At 38.3% G+C, this 25,849-nt stretch overlaps 1 long non-coding RNA gene across 1 annotated transcript in view; it reads left to right on the top strand.

Moving 5' to 3' along the window:
- LOC106728401 overlaps nucleotides 1–24,683 on the top strand; it is a 56,417-nt gene extending 31,734 nt beyond the window's left edge. Inside the window, exons 2-3 of the long non-coding RNA XR_001364707.1 lie at nucleotides 8,258–8,393; nucleotides 24,604–24,683. This is a non-coding gene — a long non-coding RNA (uncharacterized LOC106728401). The remainder of the gene's footprint in view (nucleotides 1–8,257; nucleotides 8,394–24,603) is intronic.
- Nucleotides 24,684–25,849: the final 1,166 nt, after the last annotated feature.

Here is a 25,849-nt window from a genome sequence, read left to right as displayed (position 1 = left end):
AGGGAACGCATACAACTTAACAAAAGGAAGATTAACAATCCAATAAAAAAAGGGCAAAGAACCTAGACACTTTTCGAAAGAGGACATTCAGAAGGCTGAGAGACATATGAAAACATGCTCAAAATCACTAATCATCCAAGAGATGCAAATCAAAACAACAATTAGGTACCATCTCACACCTGTCAGAATGGCTATCATCAACAAATCAACAAACCACAAGTGCTGGAGAGGATGCAGAGAAAAAGGAACCCTCTTGCACTGCTGGTGGGAATGCAAGCTGGTGCAACCACTGTGGAAAACAGTATGGAGTTTCCTCAAAAAACTAAAAATGGAACTCCCATTTGACCTAGTGATCCCACTTCTAGGAATATATCCCAAGAAACTAGGAACACCAATCAGAAAAGATATATGCAACCCTATTTCATAGCAACACAATTTACAATAGATAAGATTTGGAAACAGCCTAAATGCCCATCAGCAGATGAGTGGATTAAAAAACTGTGGTACATCTACACAATGGAATATTATGCTGCTGTAAAATGAAGGAACTTTTACCATTTGCACCAGCATGGATGGAGCTGGAGAGCATTATGGTAAGCAAAATAAGCCGGTCAGAGAAAGATAAATACCACATGATCTCACTCATTTGTGGAATATAATGATCAACATAAACTGATGAACAAAAATAGATCCAGAGACATAGAAGCATCAAACAGACTGTCCAACCTCAGAGGGAAGGCAGGGGAGGGGAGGGTGTAAGAGAGCAACCACAGACTTGTATTTAGGCATATAAGCTTAACCCATGGACACAGACAGTAGTGGGTGAGGGTATGTGCGGGGGGGTGGGGTGGGAGTGACTGGGGAGAGGTCAATGGGGGGAAAAGGAGACATATCTAATACTTTAAAAAGTAAAGAATTAAAATAAATGATTAAATAAATTTTTAATAGATCTTAGAAATAGCATTCGAAAATATTGTAAAAACTGCATATTTTTAGATTGAAGTTACTTAATATAAAAGGATCGCAGTTTGAGCAGTTCTGAAAGAAGTCATCTTCAACCAGTTCATGTGGCAATTTAAGAAAATTTGGAAGTTCACCTTACTTCAAAAAGGAAAACTTCACCAAGTGTAAGGTGGAAAATATTCAGGTTGTACATACTGATTGTGCAATTACTTTATGCATACCTTTGTATTGGAAACTGTGAGCAATATCTCCTTTTCTTCAAAACATGTAAAATTTGGCTTGATTTTCACACACAAAATTGAACTTCAAATGACAAGAAATGAAGAGACTATTCCAAAAAGAGAAAAGCAAAAAGAAAAGAATTAACTTGCCACATAAACAAAGGAAAACAAGTGATAGGAATATTGAGCAGGCCAGCACAATTGAAAGTTTGTCAAGGTTGAGGCTAGCTACACCCAAGGAGCTTGGATATAAAGATTAAGGGTCTGCCTTTTATGCTGTGAGAAGTAGAGCGCTACTAAAGATCCAACGCTGAGCAGTGATGGACTCAATCTGACTTTTAGGAAGATTGATCTGGCAGTGAGGCTTAGGATGCAGTGAAGTGGAGAGAGCCTGAAGACATGGAAATCAAATGAAAAACTAGTGCATTAGTCCGATGAAGATATAATAAGGGACTTAAAAAGGTTAGTGTCCAGAGAATGAAAATAAATGGAATATTTCAGAAGGATTATTTTAAAAAATCAATAACCTCAATCACGGATGAGATATGAAGGGAAAGAAGAACATTAAAGATGACTATTACTGTATTGAGGTGCCATATGAACAAGTCAACTCAGACATGATAATCTCTGATGGAAGTTATTGATAAGAGCACTGGCTCTTATCTGGACTTACCATGTGGCAGCTACTTTTCTACAGTTCACATATATTAACTCATTTGATCTTCAAAATAATGCTATGCATTCATATTATTATTATATCATTTTTAAGCTAAAGCATGGGGCAGAAAGAGGTCAAATGAAAAGACTAAAGCCACACAACTAAAAAGTGGCATGAGCAGGTTTGAACTCAGGTGATTCAGGGCATATGTCTTTAGACACTACACATACTACCTCTCTCTGTTTCTCTGGAAAAGAGGATACTATCATCAGGTATGATACTAACAAAACAACTTTCTCCTAAGATTGCCACAGCATTTGACAGTACCCCTTTCCTCTAAAATTCTGCTTTAAAACTTAGTACCCCCAAACCATATCTCATGAAATAAGGTCAGTTAGAAATTATACTTATTCTTATTTTTTTTCACTTATAATCTAGTCAATGCCAAAGAGATGAAAAGCTGCCTATTACTATAATTAGAAACAGTGGTCTAGAATTGACAGCATAATTACAGGAAATGAGACATGTCATATTTCATGAGTGGTCTGAAAAGGAGGACTTGTGTAAAGACTTTAATTTTTCCATATTTTATGTCACAATTTTGATTTTTGTTATTTATTGTTTTTCAAAAAATAATTAGAGGTTCAAAATAAGCCCCTTGCCAGAACTTACTAATGAAAAAGGAAGTGCTCCTGGCTGCAGAGTATAGTTATAGCCCACAGATTATTAGACATGAAGTGATTAAGGACTAATTTTTTGGGGACTGCTACACCCCTGTGGGTGGCAGAGGGAGGACTATTTGATGTCATTACAGTGTCATGCAAATGAGATCTTATTTCAACCTAGTTTAACATGCTTCTTCCCTTACAGTTATGGCCTACAGTGCAAAAAGGCAGAACAGAATACTCAAAAATAGATATAGAATTGAAGTGATGTGCAGAAATAAAGTAGGCAGCCAATATTTTATTGAGTATATTAGGAAACAATTTTGTGATCATTGGGTGGCTGGCTAGGAAGTGCATTTGGGCAGGAAGCTCATCTCATGTTTATGAAGCAGTTCAAATTTAGACCTTAACATCTCCAATGTGTTTGTAGTCACAGAGACATACTGTGTAGAATGAAGAAGGTACAACTTTTATTGATTTATTATTTTTTTACACATTTTTTATTGATTTCAGAGAGGAAGGGAAAGGGAGAGAGAGATAGAAACATCAATGATGAGAATCATTGATCCGCTGCCTCCTGCACACCCCCTACTGGGTATCGAGCCCACATGTGCCCTTGACCAGAATCGAATCCAGGACCCTTCAGTCTTCAGGCTGATGCTCTATCCACTGAGAAAAACCAGCTAGGCCATAATCAACTTTTAAATTTAACATTTCTTTAAATGCGTACAATGTTTTATACACACACACACAGGCACACTCTTTTTTAATCCTCATAATATCCCTACAGGTAAATACTATTATATGACCATTTTACAGATGAGGAACTGAGACAGAAATATTAAGTAACCTTGCAAGATCATATAGCTTGTAAGTAGCCAAGTCAGGATACGAATCCAGACAATTTGACTTCAAAGTAGAAACTCTTAACCTCTATACATAATCATTTATCAGTTCATATTGGCACAAAACAGACTTTTAAAATATGTTCACAGAGCTTTCATACAGTACTTTTTGAACATTTGCCAGTGAAAAGGCTCAGGAACATCTGCTGTCACTATTAAGGGCTCTTAAATAAGACATCCCAACCCGGAATATTGGGGGACAGTATTTGAAAAACTCAACAAAACTGATTATTAGAACTGAGGCAATCCAACAAAAGGAAACCAAACTGGCCCAGAATCAAGACTGTGCCTGTAATCATACTTATTTAGAATTATTACTAGACTAGAGACATGGTACACAAAATTCATGCAGGGGGGAATCCCTCAGCCTGGCCTGCACCTCTCCAATCCAGAACCCCTTGGGGGATGTATGACTTCCTCTCGCAATCCGGGACTGCTGGCTCCTAACCACTCACCTGCTTGCCTGCCTGATCACCCCTAACTGCTCCCCTACCAGCCTGATTGCCCCTAACTGCTCCCCTACCAGCCTGATCGCCCCTAACCACCTCTGCCTCACCCTGCACCCAGGACCCATGATTCCCTTCTTTGGCCAGTCACAGGCACCCAAGACCCGGGCTTCCCTCCCTCTGGCCAGCCACAGGAACCCAGGACCCAGGCTGGTTTCGCCAGGGCCAGCCACAGCTGCAGGGGACCATAGGCGGGCAGCTTTGCTCAGGCCGCAGGCGCAGGCATTGGCGCCCGGGACTACGGGGCGGGTGGTTTGTCCCTCTCCTGGGCTGCAGGTGCAGGCGCAGGTGCAGGTGCAGGCGCAGCCTCTGGCACCCAGGACTGCAAGGCATGTGGCTTGTTCATCTCCCAGGCCGCAGCCTGGCTGGTCCCCATTCCTCTCTTGTGAGCTCATTTGTGCCTGGCTGGTCCCCATTCCTCTCTCCCCATTGTTGAATGTCTGAGCCGTTACGGCATTATGGCATGAGGGCATGATGACCATTTGCATATTAGCTCTTTATTATATAGGATGCTGGTGAGACAGAAATAGAGGTTCCCATTCCGGATTTGGGGAAGGCATTCTCAATTAATCATTTTCAGTATTTCTAAATTCCTGAGTTAAAGAATCCTTATAGAGACCAAAAGTATTTAAGTATCTCTCATAGAAATCTACATTAACATAACATAAATTGTCTGTCTTGGTCTGCTAAGGAATCCTATATAATAAAAGGCTAATATGCAAATTGACAGTGGAACGACCAGTCACTATTATGTGAACTGACCACCAGGGGGCAGATGCTCAACACAGGAGCTGCCCCCTGGTGGTCAGTGCGCTTCCACAGGGGGAGCGTCACTCAGCCAGAAGCCGGGCTCACGGCTGGCGAGCGCAGCCGCAGTGACGGGAGCCTCTCCTGCCTCCGCAGCAGCACTAAGGATGTCCAACTGATGGGGAGCAGGCCTAAGCTGTCAGTTGGACATCCCCTGAGGGCTCCCAGACTGCAGGCCGAGCCGAGGAACCGCCCCCCCCCAAGTGCACAAATCTCGTGCACCGGGCCTCTAATACACAAGTAATGAGTTAAGAATGTGATTTTATTCTAACTGTGGAACACTATGGATGTTAAACATTTTTTTATTGAAATAAACATTGGCCAATGTCCATGTAGAAACCAGTTATTTTTTAACATATTGGGACCAAGCCATTTGGCAGAGTCTAGCTCTTAATATTTTCAACAGGAAATTTACCATCTGAGGGATTGGTATTAATTTATGTCTTTGGGATGCAAGCTGGAATTTGTCTTTAGAGCCGTTTTCCTTTGTACAAAACAGAACTATTTGGGGAGTCCTATATGTTGTGGTGATGCCTTCATGAGAAGTTACATTAAAGCTAGGTAATGCTTTACAATGCTAAGCTGCAAGAGTAAGAGAAACAATATTCAGGTTTTGTTGTATATATTTTGCCCTTTTCCTGAGACCAAAGTATTAATTGGACAGGTAGAACTGATCCTCTGTCTATTTTACAATGGAGAATGGACTTAGGGAAGGAACTTGACCACATGCAGCAACCAGTACTTGGTATTTGGTACCCTCCCTGTGATGTTATTTAAGACTTAACAGGCCAGCCCTAACTGGTTTGGCTCAGTGGATAGAGTGTCGGCCTGTGGACTGAAAAGTCCCAGGTTCGATTCTGGTCAAGGGCATGTAGCTTGGTTGCGGGCACATCCCCAGTGGTGGGGGGCGGGGGTGTAGGAGGCAACTGATTGATGTTCCTCTCTCATTGATGTTTCTAGCTCTCTATCCCTCTCCCTTCCTCTCTGTTAAAAATCAATAAAATATATATTTTTAAAAAAGACTTAACAGGCCAGACTGTTGGAAATGGACCCTTGGCTATTATGATTGTCTTGTTCAGCTATGAGCCTGGGATTTCACTCTGAAGAGAGTGGATGTTCTCACTATCTATTGTGTAAAAACATATTTGATCCTGAGACAAGACCTTAAGCAACAGGTGGCATGAAAAACTTGTATTTTCTCTCAGATTGGGAGGCCAGGGGCACAGAGGCTGACAGGGATGGGGCCTGGACAGTTCATATATCTCAACTGTCTGGGTTTTGAATAATCTCATTGGAGTGGGGCAAGTGGGTGAGCTTCTGCTATCTGGAAAACTACTAGGGTGAAGTGGGGAGTCAGCTTCTGATTTTGGAGTCTGAGAACTCTAAGATTAATAAACAGGTAAGTAGCAGCTTATATTTGTACTTGTATCATTTAGTAATATCTTTTAAAAGTGCCAGCCTGGTTTTGCTTGTGCTCTGGGGAATAAGAAAAACAGGTTTCCCTACCAGGGACCATGTCGGCAGTGCCAGCGATACTCACCATTCAGAGAGAACTTTGGTGACCTCCAAAGAAGTGGCAATAGAGGCAGAGAGGCAAGGCAGGGCCCAGAATGAGGAGGCTGAAGCACTGAGGGAACTCAGGAGTATCAGAAACCTGAACAAAATCACAAAAATAATGAGAAGACTACTAGATGGATGCAAATTCTGTCAATTACTCTGATGCTTGTACTGAGAGAATTCAAGATAAAAATAAAATGTAATTTTTCATTACAGATTTGTGAGGCCAGTTTATCCTGATGATGGTGATGGTGGTGAGGGTGGCAGTGTTAAACATTCCAGACTTCACTAATGTACAAGCTCACATTTCCCTTTAATTTCCACATCATAGCAGCTTAATCATTGATCAGATTTCCAGTCTTCTACTAGATTCCAATCCCTAATTGTTCTTGAGGGTACGTTCCTTAGATTCAGTCTGTTTTATATGAACCGTCTTAGCCAGTTGCAAGGTTTGTGACCACCACCACCCTTTTCCACACGCCTTCTCCTATTTTTTGAGGTTGGGGAACCACAAACAATGCTACTTTCCCTGCACCACATAGTCCCTCACACTGGCACTAGTCCTTCTTTCATTCTCCAGAGTGGCAGATGACCAGGATACAGTACATGTAAGAATTTCCAGAGGCTTGGTAAGAACACAAAGGCATTACAAAGCTGGGGACTTAAACATAAACCTAACTGTAGCATCCTCAGATCCTCAGCCTTAAAACTCTCCCTTAGGCCCTGGCCAGGTAGCCCAGTTGGTTACAGTGTCATCCCAATATACCAAGGTTGTGGGTTCGATCTCTGGTCAGGACACATATAAGAATCAACCCCTTCCTCTTCCTCTCTCTCTTTCTTTCTCTCTCTCTCTCTCTCTCTCTCTCTCTCTCTCTCTCTCTCTCATCAATAAGTAAAAATTAAAACTCCCCTTGGGCATTTCTATTTCAGCGGCATTACCCTTATGCCATGGTGCCATCCTCAGGGCAAGTGCACAGAAGTATGTCTCTTTCCCTTCTCTCCCTCAGGATCCAAGTCCCAACTATCTGAGTCCTGGATAAAGAAAAAAATCTATCTCCTTACACCAGTCTGAGGCTTGTCACTCATGCTCTCATCGCTACCCCAGGATTAACTTCTTCCCTAAATGCTTGACAATATGAATGCTTATTTTTCCCTATCCTTAAACTATAAAGATTGGCTTAGCCTAAAGTTATTAGGAGAATTCACCAGAAATTAACAGTCTGATATTATTTCTCTAGCCAGGACAATTGATTCTTAAATACTGTCTCAAAGAGTTATTTGACAGCCAGAATAAGCTGTAGGGCAGCGATGGCGAACCTATGACATGTGTGTCAGAGGTGACAAGCGAACTCATTTTTTTGGTTGATTTTTCTTTGTTAAATGGCATTTAAATATATAAAATAAATATCAAAAATATAAATCTTTGTTTTACTATGGTTGCAAATATCAAAATTTCTATATGTGACACGGCACCAGAGTTAAGTTAGGGTTTTTCAAAATGCTGACATGCCGAGCTCAAAAGGTTCGCCATCACTGCTGTAGGGTCTCAAATTGTGCCCTTTAAGGTCGAATTACATGATGTGAATACCAGTATATGTCCCCAGAATCTGGCCGCCATCTTTAGATCCCACCTCTCCATCTGCGAGATGGATTTAATTATTACACCTATAGATGCAGACAAGTTAGACAGAGTGGCCAAAGGCAACGTTAGTAAATGAGGACTCCAGGATTCACGCCCAGATAGAATGATGTTAGGACCTTCTCTCTCAACCACTATTCTGAAGCTGCTTTAGAAAAGAGTTTCCCCAGATGATTTCGTCTCTACACCCATTTTAATACGAGGCATTTTCCCCCAAAGAAATGACACATAGAGGTTAAACTCTCCCCACAAAGATGAACTTTTATTTTGTTATTGTAGAGTAGTAACCATGTCTATATTTTTAAAATGTGACTTTTGCTCTACCTTTGACCATAGAGTGATTTTCCCCAAAACAAAGAAGCTATCTGTCCTATACCCGAATGCAATTTGCCAACACTAGAGAACAGAAGAACTGTTTGAGATTTTAAAATGGGAGTCCTGCTGACAAATGATAATATCTACCATTTATCAGGTAGGAACTATTATGCTTATGTCTAAATATGTGTGTTGTGTGTGCGTGTGTGTGTGTATTTTGAAAAAACTTGACAAGGGCTTTACCAGTATCCCCATCCTACTCTTGAAACTATGGAAACATAAAGGCTAAAGACGATCTCAGAACTCAGGGGAGGTAGAAACAAAACTTCATTCCTTGTCTGGTGCTCTTCCACCAATTCCAAAAGCCTCTGAGCCATGCAGAATTCTTTAGTTTCTTACATTCATTAAAAGTCTCAGGTGTGACTCTAATTATGACAGGCACGCTTTATGAGGTATACTGAGATTTAGGCCCATTTTCAGAACTCATTCAGCTGGAACCTTAGGGATGTACAGTGAACCTCTCTCTATGTAGAATGTTGGAATAAATGATATCCCATTTTTTATGTCCATCATTCTCTAATGAGACAAGTGTTAGCTTCTCTTCAGGAAAACCCTACACTGTCAGAACAGATAAAAGAAGTACAACAGCATTGGGCTTTCAGTTAGATTTCTTCAGCACCCGCATTCAGACTTGCCAAATCACATCTTCACATATAGGAATTAGAGAAAGTGTCAGCCGCTCGTCTATTGCACAGGCATGCTACAGGACTTAATGAGATAAAATGCAAAAGCACACTGACACATGAAGTGCTGTATAAGTACAAGTTTCACTTTTATGGAAATGGCACTATAAGAGAAACAAAATGCAAATCACAAAATATAACACACTGTCATTCTACATCATTCTTTCTAAAAATAGGATATAGCTATTATTCAACACTTGAATCTGAGGTATTCCTGGGAGAACAAAAAAAGTATTCTTAAAGTTAGAATTTAATGTATGTGACTGTTCTATTGACTTCCATTATTTATTTTAAAAATTATTTTATGTGAAAATATATGTAAGCATACACATATAAAAACAGTTACTTAATGATTTTATAAATGAGGCTCAAAAATAAATACACAAATTTTAACAGTAATTATCTTTGAAAAGTGGAGTTATAAATTTGAGAGTAATGGTCTCATAACATCCAAATTTTTGTCAATAGCATGCATTGTGAAATCATAAGAAAATGCATTTTGTAATCATACTCCTTTGCCATAGGAAAACTCCTGGAGTATTAGATATAAAAATATGGTTGGAAAATTAGTGGCAGAAAAATAATAATGTAAATGGGATCAATAATTAGAACAATTATTAGTAACAAAGTATACAATTTAATTACTTTAAAATAATTTTTTCTTACAATATGTCTATGATAGGTTAGTGAGGGTCTCAGGTCCATGTTATTCTCAGACACCTGGGCTCCCTCATCTGAAACATGACTTCATACCAGGACAGAGGAAAAGGGGAGAAGCGGACAGTCTCATGAGATGTGGCATATGTCCCTTCTCACTTTCACTAGCCAAAGCAAATCACATGGTGAATTGGCACCTAGGTCTAATACACAGTTCTTTTTCAGTGAATATTGGGGAAAAGAGATAGAATTGTCCTTGCCAAAGACTTGTCCCCCAGACTTATTACTTATACCCTTCACAAAAAGTGGAATGTAATTCTCAAATTTGAGATCTGAGGCCAACTGACTTTAGAAGCCAATAGTGAAATTACTAGTATCCTTCCTTTATTCCTTCCTTCCAATCAATCAGCATAGATTGATACCTTTTATGTACGGTTCTAGGAATACAAAGATGACATGACCTAGTCCCTTCCCTGATGATATTTTATGCTAGAAGAAATAGAAAACATCATCTCTCTGGGCAACAAACAAACAAACAAACATATATCTGCTTCAAAATAGACTATAAATTGAAATCTTATTTTAAAATCATAAAGCCTAGTTTTATTCTCTTTGAAAAATTATAGATCCTCTCCCCATCCACCAAAAATATATATCCTATCTAATAAAAAAGTAATATGCAAATTGACCAACACTCTGACACACAAAATGGCCACCCCCCATGTGGACACAAGATGGCCAGCAGGGGAGGGCAGTTGTGGGCAATCAGGCTAGCAGGGTAGGGCAGTTGGGAGGGACCAGGCCTGCAAGGGAGGACAGTTGGGGGTGAACAGGCTGGTAGAGGAGGGCAGTTGGGGGCAACCAGGCCTGCAGGGGAGGGCAGTTAGGGGCAACCAGGCTGGCAGAAGAGGGAAATTAGGGGTGACCTGGCCAGCAGGGGAGGGCAGTTAAGGGCAATCAGGCTGGCAGGGGAGCAGTTAGGCATCAATCAGGCTGCCAGGCAGAAGCAGTTAGGAGCAATCAGGGAGGCAGGCAGGCGAGCAGTTGGGAGCCAGCAGTGCTGGATTGTGAGAGGGATGTCCCAGATTGGAGAGGGTACAGGCTGGGCTGAGGGACACACACACCCCCCATGCACGAATTTCATGCACCGGGCCTCTAGTAATATATATAAAATAATTAACATCATCCTCCACTTAATAGAAACTATAGAATACCTTAAAGTAATTTAAGTATCAATAAGAATCGTCACTACCAAAGACAATTTCATGCACCAGGCCTCTAGTATATATATAAAATAATTAACATCATCCTCCAATTAATAGAAACTATAGAATACCTTAACGTAATTTAAGTATCAATAAGAATTGTCACTAGAATAGATAGTGACTAAGTAACAAGCATATGAAAAGTTTGGAGGTAAAATTGATAGAGTACACTAAAAGCTGGCCCTGGTATTGCTTATACTTCCTACTTCCAAGGAAATTACAATTATAAGGAGGACAACAAAAAATGTGTAGACATCACGAACCTATGTTTGTTTCTACTGCCCCCTGAAAATGTGCTTGTACTAAAGTAGATTAGCCCAAGAATCTCTGTTATTTCTTCAAAACCAAAGATGACTTAGATAATAATACTGTAAGTGCAAATTCATTGCAAGATATTCACAAGTTGGTCTCTCAATATTGTTCACTACAAATTATGAGCTGAAATTTGTGCATTGAATTGCTGCACAGCAAAATAAGTGTCCTTGAACTATAATTCTCTTAGCCTTTCTTACCCCTATGATGAATGCAAACTGCACTGATAAAATAGGAATCCATCATTTATATTCACTGTTTTAATCTCAAATAGGCCAATAAAGATTGCTTACTATGTCATATGGCCTACCACTTTCACCACACTGGGCATATCCTTAGGCAGAGAGAACATCTCATATGTTTAGATAAGGGCGCTTGGATTTGTGTTTTCCGTGTGATAACCACACTTTTAACAGCTTCTCTCTATGGTCTTGTGTAGTGTTAACTAGATTTATCTCTTGGTAACTAAACAGAGTAGGTTTAAGTTTTATAACTCTGACTCTCACAGCCAAAAGCTCTTGCAGTTAACACCCAGAAATTATCTTGTAAGTATCAGGAGAATTAAAAACAGCAATAACCACAAATAACCCGCTAGCTAAACTATATATCCTCGGAATGCTTAAATTACAAGGGATTTTGCCTAAACATAGAAATAGGCCAAACAAACACCAACAATAGGCAAATATCTCTCACAAAAAATTGCCAAAATACCGTTTACATTGGGAGTCAAGTTTTCTTCACAATAAAATATTGTTCTATTGCAGGAAAAAAAAAGAAACTCCTTAAGAAACCACTACAGCAAAGGTTCTTAATAAATTCAGCGGTCCTTATTGTAGTGAGTTTGAGGACTATGTGCTGTGTATGTTTTCCTTGTTTCATTTATAAACTCAAAAGGAGGTTAAAGAAATTTAACTAGATAACATCATTTGAAATTGGAATACAAAATTTAAGGGTAAAAACCAGTAACATTTTTCTTCTTTGAAAATCAGCAGCCTCAATAATGTTCCATTTCTATCATGTGAAGTCTAATTGTTTTTTCTCCATTGCACCAGAGCAACCTTTATTATTTTTAACTCATTAATTTCAATTACAAGTGGTATTATCTGATCCAGACACCGAGGAAAGGGTAAGAAGAAGTCATTCCCTGACTTTTATTGCTATTGGTATTTTTTAATTTCTTTCTTAAATGAACCATGTATGTTCTTATAAATGAAGCGACATGGCAAGCACAGAGGCCAAAAATGTATTTTTCTGAAATGGAAACTCAAAGTGCCCCAAATAATTTAATCATAGAGTCTTCTGAATCATGAGATGACAATGAAGTTTAACATTAAAATTAAGCAATGAGAGAAGGACATCAGTGCAGGAAAATATGGGTTGGTTTGTTTTGTACAGCACCAATTCAGTATAAAACTACCTGAAAAAGATCAAAGCTGACCACTTAGTGTCATTCTGTTCTACAGCCATTGCTTCATACTGTGGGTGAGGTCCCATAATTCTAACCTGCAGACCAGACTAGGGGATTGAACAAGGGAGTTATATCTATATTTGTCATGTTTTAGAAAACTTACTCTAGCTTTATGTTTTGTTTTCAATGGGTTAAATGTCATTCCTATTGAAGGAAATGTTTTAGGACTCCATATACATTAAGAAAGGTCAACCATTTTCCTTAAAAGTACAACTATAACAATTATACTTGGAAAAAGATTATTTTCCTCCCCTGGTCTGAATTAATGTCATACAGCTACAGAGTAGCAAGGTACAAAATTAGTTCTTTTATTACCAATAATAAAGTTATAATAGTCACCATTTATTGAACACTTAACGTAAGCCAGGCTTGTCCTTAATACTTGTGTTACCTCATTTAAGACTTTTGATAATGATATAAAACATTATTATTAGTATCATTCCCATAACTATAAATACTTTATGAAGTATAATTTATATTCAATAAACTCTATATTTAAAGCATACAATTTAATAAATTTTAAGATATGTATAAACCTGGGAAACCATTACCAGAATCAAGATAATAGACATATCCATCATCCCCAAAAGGCTCTTACTGCACATTTGTATCCATTCCTCCCTTCCTATATTGCTCCTTCCCTCCCATCAGACAACCACTGACCAGCTTTCTGTCACTACAGATTATGATATGAATGGGCTAGAATTCTCATACACTGCTGGTGGGAATGTAAAATGCCACACACACTTTGGAAAACAGTTTGGCAATTTCTCAAAAATTATACATACACCTATGATATGATCTAGACATTCCATTGCTATGTATTTATCCAAGATACACAAAAGCTTATGTCCCTAGAAAGGTTTGCATGTGAATATTCATAGACCTTTCATATGATATGACATAAGTTTCAAAGAGATCCTTCTGAATGGTAAATTTGGACAAGACTCTAGAAAATTAAGAAGCAGATGTAGCGAGACCAATCAGGAAGCTATTATAAAAATATGGATTGGGATGATGGTTGTTTCACCAGTATGGTGTGAGGGTAAAGTAGTGAGAGGTGGGAAAATTCTACATCATTTTTTAAGAAAGTCCTTAGTGTACTGCCTGATATTTTATGGTGTGTCAAGGAAATATCTTAGGTCTTTAGCCTAAGTGATTGGAAAATGGAATTGCTGTTAACTGAAATCAATAAAGCATGAGAAAAAAACAGAATGGAAGGGGGTAAGATCAGAAGTTGGTTTGGGATATAATTTTCAGATACCTGATAGATGTGCAGAGGGAGATGTCAAGAAGGTTGTTGGAGCCCTGGCCACAGTGGCTCAACTCAGTTGGCTGGCCATCATCCCATGGTGCACCAAAATGTTGCAGGTTCCATTCCTGATCAGGGCACATGCCCATGTTTTGGGCTCCATTGCCTGTAGGAATTGTGCAGGAAGCAGTAAATCAAAGTTTTGCTCTCACATAGATATTTTTCTCTCTCCCTTGCCTTTCCTCTGTCTCTAAAAAAGTAATTTTAAAAAATATTTTTAAAATATTTAAAAGAAGGCTCTTGGAGATAGAAGTCAAGAGCTGAACTGAGAGGCCAGGGCTGGAAATAAAAATTTGGAAATTATTAGTAAATAGATGATATCTAAATATGGAAGTGAGTACAGAAATAGAAGAGATGTAGTCCAAACTCTGAGTCCTAGAACTATGCATGGATAATATGTGTAAGGGATAAGGAAGAATAAGCCAAGCAGATTAAGAAAGAATAGCTGGGTGTAAAGGTCAAATGCCAGGAGCTGTGATTTCCTGGGGTCCACTTGTTTAAAAGTATTTAAGGAGTAGAAAATAATACACCATCTCAAATGCTGCTTATAGGTTTACTATTCCCAGGAGAGGGAATTGGACATTCAATTTAGCAACATAACCAATAGAGGCTTTAATAAGAACAATGTCACCGGAGTGATGGGCATTAACTACTGATTAGGGCAGGTCCAATAGAAAATGGGGAGAATGGAGTTGGAAACAGGGAGTATGAGTGAACCTTTCCATATTTTCTGTGAAGAAAGGCTAAGAAATAAAGTGATAGATGGAGACGATGCAAGATCAAGAGAGGGTTTTTGGTTCCTTTTGATTTTTTTGTTTTTTTGTTTTGTTTTTGTTTTGTGTTATTTTGTTAGTCAACCTGCAGTACAAGTGTCCTTGGTGGTCTTTGATATGTAAAAAATTTGAAATATATCTGACTCTGTGTATGTTTTTTTTTTACTTTTTATCTTGAAATGGTTATAGATTCATAGAAAATTATCAAGATAGTACAGAGAGGTTCTATCCTCTTTACCTACTTTTAACTAATGCTTACATCTTACATAACTATTGTACAATATCAAAATCAGAAAATTCATCTTGGTTTAACATGTGTGCATAGTTCTAAGTCATTCTGTAAATAGTGTGGATTCATGTAACCTCCACCACAATTAAAACACAGAATTATTCCATCAGCACAGAGAACTGCCTTGCACTACATTTTTATCAACATAATTCCTGTCCTCTCTGCTACCTTTCCAGACCACTGGCAGCCTCTAATTTGCTCTCCATCTCTATAATTTTGTCTTTTATAGAATGTTATATAAAAGGAATCATACACTGTGTAACCATTTCATATTGGTTTTTTTTCACTCACCATAATACCTCTGTGCTCTACCCAAGTTGCTGAGCGTGTCAATAATGTGTTCCATTTTATTTCTTAGTAGTATCATGTGATGTGGATATACCACAGTTTGTTAACCATTCGCTCATTAAGAGACATTTCAGGATGTTTGAATGTTGAAGAAATAATCCAATAAAAGAGGAGGAACTGGATGATGCAGAAGAGTGTGCTTATAGATAGAGCTCAAGTGGAGAAATTGACCTCTGGACCATGGCCATCCATCCATCATAAAGCTGCTAAGTCGGAGTCAGTAGGCAAAAAATGCAAGAAAGTGGATGTGGAGGGTAGAGCTGTGGGAGCTTTTTCTGACTTATTTTACTTTCTAAATAAATAAGCAAGGACATCAATTATGAGTAAAAGTGGTAGAAGAGTTTTTGCAGGTGTGAGGAGAGAAGAAAATGCATTCACGCACCTAGGAGAGTGGAGAGTGAACAGATCAGAGATATGTAGGGTGTTATGCTGCAACAGGAAGGGCCCACAAAGATAACAGCTGTGGGTTAAAGACAGAACCACCAGTATGGCTGTAGGTTTTTCTCCAGCCTCATTCGGCTGCACGGCGTAGGTGCAGAGAACGCAGGGAGAATGATGAGTTTCGGTAGGCAGAGGAGAAATAAAAAAAAACAAGAGAGAAAAAGCTTAGGGTCTGGGAAAGCAGTGCTTATTTTTGGTTTCAGAAATCTGAAGCACATTGTTTGTACCCAATAAGAAATCTTTAAATGCAAGCAGCATAAAAGATGGTGAGGAGATGCCTTGGATTATAAACAGAAAGCCAATCCTATTTATCTTCACTGTTAACCGGTACCTTGAAAATCCCATTGACGTGCCACAGATAGAAGCTCAGTAGTGATTCCCCTGTCTGCTAAGGTGCTGACCTTTAGCACTTAATGGTGCCCTTTCTCTTAGGGTTGGGACTATCTTTAGTCAGCTCCCTCAATCACCAGCACTTCAGTTTCTCCAGCCATTTGAATATCTGTAGACCTTTGTCTCTCTGATATAAAACATGTATAACTTACCCTACTCAGACTTTCTGATAAACCATTGCTACTTTCCATCTGTCAGATCTGAACATCACGTCAGGGAAAGAGAAGTGTGATGAAGGGCTTCTGTGGGGATTTTCATTTTCCTGACTGACACACTTGGCTGCAGTATTAAAACAAAGAAGCTTTGCAACTCCTCCCACACAATGAATTGGATGCAGAATCTCCCAGTGGCATTTCTGAATCATGCCTCTTGGGGCTGGAGACAACAGCACATAAAGCAGCGCAGCTCTGTGTGGTGTGTCTGAGGCAACCAGTGTGTCTGTGACTGCACAAAGCAGGCTGCCACTTGTCTGAATACAAATACGACATTTCTAGAAGCTCTGAGGAAAAACAAAAACGATTCCTCTGAGTTCAGAGAAATTTCCTCATCATGTTGGTTGCAGCCCTTCCAGCCTAATGCATCTTCTAGTATCAGTGGTCAGCACTGTTTCATGGGCACCTCTGCTTTTTAATAGGCTGGCAGCTAGGCAGCTTTCTAATTAATGTTATGCTATCAGATGTCTGATTAATTTCTGGTGTTCAGTTTGGTTATCGGTAGCAAGGACCCACAGCCTCTTGGGAAACAGAAAAACACATCTGTAATTTGTTCAACTGGCTTGATCTGTTTTAGTATACTCACGTCTTACATTTATTCTCTCTTTCTCTTCCTCTCCGCCTACCCTCCTTCCCTCCAATCCAATATTCGCACATGTGCCAGAAAAATAAACAAGGAGCCACTGTACTTATGTGGATCACAGCACTTGGTTACGCAGGCACAGAGAATAACGAATATTTTTCATTCTGTCACTAGCAGAGGTCAGCAGGGTGACAGAATCAAATCTGCAGGCCTTCCATTAGGTAGGGGCTCTGCCTAATTACCTTAATTTTCCAAGTTCCTCCAAGTCAGTGCCCAGTTTAAAACATGACTTAAAAGGCTCTTTCCCCACCTATTGGCATGTTTACTCTCACTTTAAACAACAAAGGCTGAAAATATGACCTTCCATTGACCCGGCTGCTTCATTTAAAACTGACTGAGCACAGCCACCTTGCGGGGCTGCAAGGTCGAGAACAGTTCAGCTCGCCAAGCAGCTCAACCCGCGAGGGGAACATTGCAACAGACAGCGCTTCACAAAGCTCTGTTCTCGGCATCTAATTTGGTTATGTGGGGATGGAAATGCTTGCCCAGGGCTCACGGGGAATTAGAGGGACTGGGAAAGGGGTGGGTAGGTGATTGGGAGGTACAGGCTGGTACAGGCTGCTACCTGGAGATGGTCCTGTGGCCACGAGTCAACATGGCCCCACAGGCACTGCACATGGAAAGAATGTTTTCCCACGTGTCTCCCGCACTGCGCCCACTGCTCTTTGGCATCTTTGTGCTCCTTTTCAGTGCCCCTGCCACCCTCCTAGGCCACCTCATCTCTCCACATACTTTTCTCATTCCCATCCATCGCTAGTGCCTGCATTTTCCAACTGTCCTCTCAATTCCTTCAACTTGCCAAACTTCACATTAGCAGTTCTGCCTAAATTGATCCTTTTGCCTTCATCTGACTGGCTCCTTCTCACCGGTTGAGTCTCATCATAAACATAACCCTTCTCAGGCAGTTCTTCCCCAATTGCGGACACCAAATTAGGCCCCCTGCCCATCACTATGGTTCATCAATCCCTGGCCTGGCTATAAAGTGACATCTTCTATTTATTTGTTCACAAACATGTAAAAAAGAAGTCTATTTTATTCACTATTTGTATCACCTAGTCTTGTTTCTGGCCCAGTATAAGTATTGCCCTTTAGAAATGACACTTTATTTTAATACAGTTATTTTAATTAAGTGCCTATTATGTAAAAAAACAAAACAATTTTTAAGTGGTTTCCATTTCCCAGTAACCTGAACCACCCACGTCTCCCCAGCACTGTACCATGAAATATACTTTCTCAACACAGCAAGGAGCAGTACATCATATTGTACTCATTTTACAGAGAAGAAAACTAAGTGTACAATAGTCACATGATTTTCCCAAGATGTTTAGAAACACTAATGCCCAAGTAAGAAGTTATGTAAGCATTTCAAGCATGATAACAGGCCAATAGGATCTCATCATAGATTATGAAATACAAGCTATATAATCTATGCTGTATGCCTGAAACTAATATAATCTTGGATGTCAAATGTAATTAAAAACTTTTTAAAAAACTATATAGGACTGTTTTAAAAAGCACTCTGTCAGCAGTTTGATTCTTTAGCATAGCAATATTGCATCATCCCTAAGTCAAGTTTAGGAAATACAGAATTATGAACAAGAGAATCAGTGGTTAGAGCCATCCCTTTAAGTAGCTATGGGCCACAGCAGACCCAACTCACATCTCTGGGGATGTGAGGCATGTGATCAAGAGAATTTTGGAAAGAATACAAAATACTAATGTAATAAAGGATGTGGACCCTGACTGTATACCCTACATACTATGTACTATAATGTTGTGGTTAAGATTAAGAACTCTAGAATAAGACAGACTTGAGTTTTAATCTGTGCTCTGCTATTTTTAATTTTTGCTCTATTATTTGCTGTCATTAATTTTGACTCATTTTCTTGTATTTCAAATGAATACAACAGCACCAACTCCCAATATTGCTGTGAGAGTTATGTATTTAAATTGATTAACACAATGTCCAACACATAATAAGTGGTTACTAAATGGTCATTTTTATTGTGATGATTATTATTAACATTAGTTGATGATTAGCTTGAGTTGCCACTGTAAGAACAGAAATTTTAGCTGCTATCTCTGAAAGTTTATATTCTAGATCCTTGTGTCAGTGGGAGGGGAGGAGAGTCCTTGGTCTATGCAGCAGTAGCACTCTCCCCTCTACAAGAAATAGTCTGTAATAGTACCTTTGCCACTCTACTTATAAACCAGATTGAAAAAAATTCTTCATTCTAAAAAGAAAATGCTATTTGAAGTGTATGATTGATCTTTCTCATTTACATAAATTTAGTGGAATTTATAAGTGTATGGTCATCAAAAAAACTTATAATTTTATTTTTGTTTGTTTGAGGTTGTTTTAAATATGTGCTTAGTACATCTTTAGATTCTGCAATAAAGTTCCAATTTTATTCTATGCCACCTAACAATTCATTCGCTTGGGGATAGCATTTGTTATCATCCTAATTATCACTTTGAAACATTCTTGACAATTATGTGCAGAACAATTTGCTCAACCACACCTTGTTTAGGCTACATTCAGATTTGCTCTGCTGGCTGTATAACTAAGTCACTGCAATTGTACCTAAAACAAGTTTGCAATTACCTCCACAGGCCTTTTCTGAATCACTTCATGTGGGGTGGAAACATTAATCTGGGTGCTTAACTACTGCTTGGGTATTAATTGACACTCTGATAACATACGTTACAGAACATTGCATGGCACAATTTAATACAAAAATAAGTTCAATAACTAGCTCCTATGGCTTATGTTTCAATAAAAAATTATGCCAATGATTGAAATTATCATTTTAACAATATTTACTGTATTAAAAATAAGCCTATAAGAAGTCGTGAAATTTAGAGCTTTGCTATTAGCCTTAAGAATTTTCTCCATTATGTAAGAAAACTGTAAATAATAGTTTTACTATTGAAATGACTCTGCAAAAGTGTAATTTTATTATTTTTAAAGAGCTTTTGCTGTGGATGGAATGTTTAAAATTAGTGCTTGGATATTTTACCCTAAGTATAGCTTTTATGCAAGATAAGTATTCATAATTTTATGAAATATTATTTACTACAAAAAGCTTATATTTCTTAGATATTTGGGGTTCATAAAAGTAATTTTAAAAATTTGTTATTTTAACCATATGAAAGATAGTATGATTACCTAAGTAAAGATAAAGAAAATTGAAAAATGTTAATGCATGAATCAAATTTTCCCAAAATGACTACTAAAGCTAATACCATTCTAGCTTTGTGATTAATTTATTCAATCACTCATTCATTTGTTCATCATTCATTTAGTCATTGAATCTTTATTGATCATATTATGTGCTAGGCACTATTATGTGGGAAATAAACATAAAAAAAAATTAATGCCATCAGAGAGTGTCCATTCTAGTTGGTCATGGAAATTGGTCAATAAACAAAGTAGACATCAAAACTATAAGTAAACTACCGAACAGCCATCTTTCAGAACCTCCTGAAATCTAGCTGAATGGAAGTCCTACAACTAAAGATATAAAGAAGAAGCTACATCGAGACTGGTAGGAGATGTAGAGATGGGAACAGGCTTGTCCCACACCCACATATGATGGATAAAACTCAGAGGGATATCACGACTGCAGAAGTCCCCCCTGTGGAGCAAGGGGTCCCACCCACACCAGGCCCCCATTACAGGGTTCCAGTATCAGGAAGAGAAGTCCCCATTAATTCTGGCTATAAAAATCTGCAGGGAGTGTGGCTGAGTGAGATGGAGGGTTCCCGATGATCTAGATAGTTCCTCTGGAAACTGGACCTTCACACAGACTTACTCAGACTCACTCCCTCTGAGCTCTAGCATGGGTACAGCAGCTTGAAAGGAACCAGGGACACATGGGGGTTCCAGTATCAGGAAGAGAAGTCCCCATTAATTCTGGCTATAAAAATCTGCAGGGAGTGTGGCTGAGTGAGATGGAGGGTTCCCGATGATCTAGATAGTTCCTCTGGAAACTGGACCTTCACACAGACTTACTCAGACTCACTCCCTCTGAGCTCCAGCATGGGTACAGCAGCTTGAAAGGAACCGGGGACACATGAGGAGAAACTGAAGTGTCTGGCATCAGGACGAAAGCTGAAGGGCAGCTTTCTCCTAGCCAGAAGTGCTGGCAGAGGCCATTGATCCTTTCTTGAGCCTTTCCCCCACAGAGCTGGCAGGTGAGTGCCATATCTGAATCACCATAAACCTGGTAAACACTGTTCATCCTGCCCTGGTGATTTCCTGATACCCTGCCCCACCAACTTTCAGACCTACCCAGGGAGTTTCCAGTGGCTTTTCCAGATGAATGGCTTATCTTGGCTCATGCTTCAGACTTTCCTAAAATCTCTCAAACAAGCAGCATCTGGCCTGAGTATACCCTGTATCTCTGGCTAAATAGCCCAAAGTCCAGCACTAGTGGCAGCAGGCCTTGGTTTGCAGCTTGGCCTCTCCTGGGCACCTCCAAGCCCAACACAAGTAGCAGCTATCTGCAGATAGCTTTTTAGGTCATACTGGGTGGCCCCAAGCAGAACACAGGCTGCAGCTGACCTTGACCTGCATTTCCTGGGAAGTCCCAGAGCCATCACACTTGGTGGACAGCTTCAGACCATATTGACACACCATCCAAACACCGCCACAAGTGACACACTCAAGGGACAAACTAAGCAGGCACCAGAGCCCCGCTAAAGTATGTCCTGCTTCATGGAGTGGGCTCCTGCATAGCTAATTTTCCACAGTGGTCACAACCAGTCTTTGCAACCAATTGGCTTGCGGGTAAATCCCTCCCATTGATGTGCCAACAGCCAGTGGACCCTACAGGACACCTACTACATTAAACCTTTCTACAAAGCCCAGGAGACATAGTAGCTCTACCTACTACATAGATTAAAACACAGGGAGGCTGCCAAAAAGAGGAGACAAAAAAATATATCCTAAATCAAAGAACAGAACAAAACTTCATCGAAAGAACTAAACAAAATAGAGACAACCAACCTACTAGATGCAGAGTTCAAAGCACTGGTTATAAGGATTATCAATGAAGTTCTTCAAACAGCATAAAATAAAAACATGGAAACCATAAAAAAGAACCAGTCAGAAATGAGGGATACACTGACTGAAATGAAGAATGATTTACAGGGAATCAATAGTAGAGTCAATGAAGCTGAGAATCACATCCAGGATTTGGACTATAAGGAAGCAAAAAATACCCATTCAGAATAGAAAAAAATAAAAGAATCCAAACAAATGAAAATAGTGTAAGAAGCCTCTGGGATGACTTTAAGTATACCAATATTCATATCATGGGGATGCTGGAAGAAGAAAAGAGAGAGAGCAAAAAATTGAAAACCTGTTTGAAAAAAAAACACCTTCCATAAACTGGTGAAGGAAATAGATATACAACTCCCGGAAGTACAGGGAGTCCTAAATAAGATGAACCCAAAGAGGCCCACACCAAGACACATCATGACTAAAATTTGAAAGATTAAAGACAGAGAGAATTTTAAAAGCAGCAAGAGAAAAGCATTTAATTACCTACAAAGGAGTTTCTATAAGACTGTCAGCTGATTTTTCAACAGAAACTTTGTAGGCCAGAAGGGATTGGCAAGAAATAGTCAAAGTGATGAATAGCAAAGACCTACAACCAAGATTACTCTACCAAGCAAAGCTATCATTTAGAATTGAAAGACAGATAAAGAGCCTCCCACCCAAGAAAAAGCTAAAGGAGTTCATCACCACCAAACCAATATTACATGAAATGCTAAGGGGTCTTATTTAAAAAGAAAATTAATATATATATATATGCAATAAAATGGCAATAAATACATATCTACCAACAATTTAATCTAAAAAAATAAAATAAATAAATGAACAAGTGGAACAGGAAGAGACTCATAAATACAGAAAACACTTTGATAGTTGCCAGATGTGAGGTGGGTTGAGGGATGAGTGAAAAAGGTAAAATGATTAATAAGTACAAATTGGTAGTTACATAATAATCACAGGGATGTAAAGTACAGCATAGGGAATATAGTCAATATTATTCTAATAACTATGTATAGTGTCCAATGGGTACAATATTTATTGGAATTATCACTTTGTAAGTGATATAATGTCTAATCACTGGAGTGTACACCTGAAACTAATGTAATATATGTCAACTGTCATTGAAAAGTTTAAAAAATAAAATTAAATAAATAAGCAAAATATATAGAATTTCAGATGGTGATAACTCCAATGAAATAAATTAAGCAAGTAGGGGGAATAGAAAATGCTAAGGATGGATTTGAAATTTTAAAAAGGAAGGTCAGGGTAGGTGTTGCTGAGAAGGTGACATTTAAACAAAGACCTAAAAAAAAGTATGGGGCAAATCTTGCAGAAATGTTGAAGGAAAGGGAGTTCTAGAAGAATATTAAGAATAAAGGCTCAGAAGTGAGAGAGCGGCTGGCACTAGGAAGAAAATCAAGAATGACAATGTGGCTGGCATATCATTACAGAAGAGAAGAGGAAGAGAAATGGAGACAGTGAGGCTAGAGACATCAGATCTAGTAAAGGCCAAAGGCCCTAAAAACCATTATAAGAACATTTTTTTTATTAAACTGAGTTAAATAGGGTGTTACCCAAATCTTTATTGTATTTGGAGATACATTTTAATAATCTGCTGTTTCCTACCTGCTTTATTGCAATGTTTATTTGGTAGTACACTAAAAGGCTCATGATTCAACCACAGCTTTTTAAAAAATTATTGATAGTTACCAATTAATCAATAATAAAGCTGAAATAAACCAGATTTTAAGGTTAAATGCATTCCAAGGATGGAGAGAATTTTGTTGAAATATTTGTTCTTTAATTAAATTTTTCAAACTGGGACAGAAACAGCTAGTGGTCCTCCAATGTCCATCTTCCTATCAATTGAATGGAAACAGAGATAGAAATAACACATAGAAGTAAGCAAAGTGACCCAACCAGCTATGACTGCTTCATCTCTGGTTAGTAATATGAAAAAGAAACAAACCTATCTTTTTACAGCCCATATTTTGGGTACTTTTGTTTGTACCAGCTTAACCTACATTCTGTCAAATGTATTATAAAAACAAGAAGTTAAATTGAACAGAATTCCTAAAACTCTAAATTATTTCACTATACTCTTTAACTCTCTGACATTCACTTTTAAATTATTTACCTCACCCACAAGGAGAAATACAACATTTCATTGGATGTTTTTTTAAATAAATAAAAAACAAGAAGTCCATGACCTTTTGAGCTCTAATTTTTATTCCATGTTTGGTAGAAAAGGAAAGAGAGAAACTTTGAAAATAATTTGAATACGTTCTCAAAGAAAAATGAGCTTTTCTGTCAGAAAAGCATTTCCTTTTCTTGTTGCTAATTAGAGTGGTAGTTAAACCAGATTTATTCAGAAACATGTGGGTAATGAGAGCTACACATGGTACTGGGAGGCATTCACTGAACTATGATATTTTAATATTGTTTGCTACAGAAAGAAAGAGAAGTGGAGATACACAGGCTAAGATAATGAAGGAGAAACTTAAAGAGCAATGAAGACTCAATGAGAACCAGACAGAGGTATATAGCAGAAGACTGTTTAGAAATATGTGGGAGCCTTCTTATTCTCCGTGGGGGTTTTTTTGGTGTGTATGTGTGTGTGTGTGTGTGTGTGTGTGTGTGTGTGTGTGTGTTTTAAGCTAATGCTCTGAAAGATCCTCGCTAAACTTAGAAAACAATACCAATTGTTTGAAACCCTGGAGACATCATCTGAGTATTTATGCAGAATGAAAAAACAACCAAAAACATCAATGAGCTGAGAACTACTGTGTTGCCTTTGCTTACTTTTCAAAATTATAAAAGAAGATATCTAAAAAACTATCTTACAAATATCCTTTAATGATTGTATTTACCTATTCATTTTATGAAAGGTATAATATTTACATGAATATGTCCAAGTTTACTGACATTTCAATTATTTTTTCTTGAAATTTCTTAAATAATTTTTTGTGTTAGATTAATGGATCCATATATCATATTTCTTAAAATCAAAAAGCCAGTAGGTTGAGGGGGAGGAAAAGAAAAATAGCTTAATGCATACTGTATCAGGGTATTTAATGTCAACTATCCAATTTTGAGTCAATTTCAAAGAGAAATTTAAGATGTATATATCAAATTCAAAAATCATATTTGTGTATATTTCTGATTAAATATCTGACCCAAAGATCCTTTTGGAGTACTTATTTGGAATGCCCCAGATATCATTTAGATACCATCTAACATCCTTTGAAGGATGTTATGAGGACTCTCAAAGGATAGTCACTTAAATATTTACATGTCATCATAACAATTACGTGTTAACTCCTAATCAAATTTGTTTGTAAAAAGACAGTTTGAGATTAAACCCTTATTAGAGATAACATTGGCAAATATGTTCTCCCATGCAGTGGGCTTTCTTGTTGTTTTGTTGGTGGTTTCTTTTGCTGTGAAGAAGCTTTTTATTTTGATGTAATCCCATATGTACTACTATCTGTAATACTTTAAACAATAAAAATAAAATTTAAAAATTAAAAGAAAAAGAAATAAAGGCTGTAAAGGATATTTTTGTAGGATGGATGAAGAGCGAAGAACATTTAATGCCAAAGGAATTACCAACAATTGGAAAATAACAATGAGGGGGTTGGGGAACTGGGTGAAAAAATGAGGGGATTAAGCAAAAAAAAAAAAAAAACACTCATAGA

This window comes from Myotis brandtii, unplaced genomic scaffold (genome assembly GCF_000412655.1).
Source record: "Myotis brandtii unplaced genomic scaffold, ASM41265v1 scaffold609, whole genome shotgun sequence".
NCBI lineage: Eukaryota > Metazoa > Chordata > Mammalia > Chiroptera > Vespertilionidae > Myotis > Myotis brandtii.
This window is presented reverse-complemented; position numbering and strand designations above follow the sequence as displayed.